This window comes from Candoia aspera, chromosome 4, assembly GCF_035149785.1.
Source record: "Candoia aspera isolate rCanAsp1 chromosome 4, rCanAsp1.hap2, whole genome shotgun sequence".
Taxonomy (NCBI): Eukaryota; Metazoa; Chordata; class Lepidosauria; order Squamata; family Boidae; genus Candoia; species Candoia aspera.
Genome location: NC_086156.1, coordinates 96643089 through 96646360, shown reverse-complemented (window position 1 = coordinate 96646360; position 3272 = coordinate 96643089).

Genomic DNA, 3272 nt, shown 5'->3' with positions numbered 1-3272 from the left:
AAGGATCAACACACCATCGGAACCTGGAATGTAAGACCTATGAGCCAGGGCAAATTGGATGTGGTTATTGGTGAGATGTCAAGATTAAAGATAGACATTCTGGGCGTCAGTGAACTGAAATGGACTGGAATGGGCCACTTCACATCAAACGACCACCAGATCTACTACTGTGGACAAGAGGACCACAGAAGAAATGGAGTAGCCTTCATAATTAATAGCAAAGTGGCTAAAGCAGTGCTTGGATACAATCCAAAAAATGATAGAATGACCTCAATTTGAATTCAGGGCAAGCCATCTAACATCACAGTGATCCAAATATACGCCCCAACCACAGATGCTGAAGAAGCTGAAGTAGAGCAGTTCTATGAGGATCTGCAGCACCTACTGGACAACACGCCTAAAAGAGATGTTATTTTCATCACAGGAGACTGGAATGCTAAGGTGGGCAGTCAGATGACACCTGGAATTACAGGTAAGCATGGCCTGGGAGAACAAAACAAAGTAGGACATAGGCTGATAGAATTTTGCCAAGACAACTCACTCTGCATAACAAACACTCTCTTCCAACAACCTAAGAGACGGCTTTATACATGGACTTCACCAGATGGACAACACTGAAATCAGATTGACTACATCCTTTGCAGCCAAAGGTGGCGGACATCTATACAGTCGGTAAAAACAAGACCTGGAGCTGACTGTAGTTCTGATCACGAACTTCTTCTTGCACAATTTAGGATCAGACTAAAGAGATTAGGGAAGACCCACAGATCAGCTAGATATGAGCTCACTAATATTCCTAAGGAATATGCAGTGGAGGTGAAGAATAGACTTAAGGGACTGGACTTAGTAGATAGGGTCCCGGAAGAACTATGGACAGGAGTTCGCAACATTGTCCAGGAGGTGGCAACAAAATACATCCCAAAGGAAGAGAAAGCCAAGCAGGCAAAATGGCTGTCTGCTGAGACACTAGAAGTAGCCCAAGAAAGAAGGAAAGCAAAAGGCAACAGTGATAGGGGGAGATATGCCCAATTAAATGCCAAATTCCAGAGGCTAGCCAGAAGAGACAAGGAATTATTTTTAAACAAGCAATGCGTGGAAGTGGAAGAAGACAATAGAATAGGAAGGACAAGAGACCTCTTCCAGAAAATTAGAAACATTGGAGGTAAATTCCAGGCAAAAATGGGTATGATCAAAAACAAAGATGGCAAGGACCTAACAGAAGAAGAAGAGATCAAAAAAAGGTGGCAGGAATACACAGAAGACCTGTATAGGAAGGATAACAATATCGGGGATAGCTTTGACTATGTGGTCAGTGAGTTAGAGCCAGACATCCTGAAGAGTGAGGTTGAATGCGCCCTAAGAAGCATTGCTAATAACAAGGCAGCAGGAGATGATGGCATCCCAGCTGAACTGTTCAAAATCTTGCGAGATGATGCTGTCAAGGTAATGCATGCTATATGCCAGCAAATTTGGAAAACACAAGAATGGCCATCAGACTGGAAAAAATCAACTTATATCCCCATACCAAAAAAGGGAAACACCAAAGAATGTTCAAACTATCGAACAGTGGCACTCATTTCACATGCCAGTAAGGTAATGCTCAAGATCCTGCAAGGTAGACTTCAGCAATTCATGAAGTGAGAATTGCCAGAGGTACAAGCTGGGTTTAGAAAAGGCAGAGGAACTAGGGGCCAAATTGCCAATATCCGCTGGATAATGGAAAAAGCCAGGGAGTTTCAGAAAAACATCTATTTCTGTTTTATTGACTATTCTAAAGCCTTTGACTGTGTGGACCATAACAAATTGTGGCAAGTTCTTAGTGGTATGGGGATACCAAGTCATCTTGTCTGCCTCCTGAGGAATCTGTATAACGACCAAGTAGCAACAGTAAGAACAGACCACAGAACAACGGACTGGTTTAAGATTGGGAAAGGAGTACGGCAGGGCTGTATACTCTCACCCTACCTATTCAACTTGTACACAGAACACATCATGCGACATGCTGGGCTTGAGGAATCCAAGGCTGGAGTTAAAATCGCTGGAAGAAACATTAATAATCTCAGATATGCAGATGATACCACTTTGATGGCTGAAAGTGAAGAGGAACTGAGGAGCCTTATGATGAAGGTGAAAGAAGAAAGTGCAAAAGCTGGCTTGCAGCTAAACCTCAAAAAAACCAAGATTATGGCAACCAGCTTGATTGATAACTGGCAAATACAGGGAGAAAATGTAGAAGCAGTGAAAGACTTTGTATTTCTAGGTGCGAAGATTACTGCAGATGCTGACTGCAGTCAGGAAATCAGAAGACGCTTAATCCTTGGGAGAAGAGCAATGACAAATCTCGATAAAATAGTTAAGAGCAGAGACATCACCCTGACAACAAAGGTCTGCATAGTTAAAGCAATGGTATTCCCCGTAGTAACATATGGCTGTGAGAGCTGGACCATAAGGAAGGCTGAGAGAAGGAAGATAGATGCTTTGGAACTGTGGTGTTGGAGGAAAATTCTGAGAGTGCCTTGCACTGCAAGAAGATCAAACCAGTCCATCCTCCAGGAAATAAAGCCAGACTGCTCACTTGAGGGAATGATATTAAAGGCCAAACTGAAATACTTTGGCCACATAATGAGAAAACAGGACACCCTGGAGAAGATGCTGATGCCAGGGAGAGTGGAAGGCAAAAGGAAGAGGGGCCGACCTAAGGCAAGATGGATGGATGATATTCTAGAGGTGACGGACTTGTCCCTGGGGGAGCTGGGGGTGTTGATGACCGACAGGAAGCTCTGGCGTGGGCTGGTCCACAAAGAGTCGGAGGTGACTGAACGAATAAACGACAAAACAATTATTAATTTGCACAATATATTTGATATGGGCTTTGGAGTTGTTCCCAGATAAACATACTGTATGACCAATTATTATGTGACTCTGTGCTTCAGATCTTTTGTAACTTTTAACACTGATTCAAAATAGTATATCCTAGGGAAAAACATGCTGCTACATATCTTGAATTAATATAATTTATTTATTTTAAGAATGGGGAAAATCATATTAAACTGCATTTTTTAATAGAAGTGTGCACAAATTTAGCAGGATATGAGTATAGTAAGGCTTCTGGAAATCTGATATGAAATTTAAAATGCACTGTTACTAATACTGTATACAATTCAGCACATAGATCTTTTTTAAAAAGATCAAATAAAGGTCTCTGAAAAAATATTCCCTCCATTTTGAATGTTATATAAATTTAGCAGGAAATGTGTATAAAACTGCACACA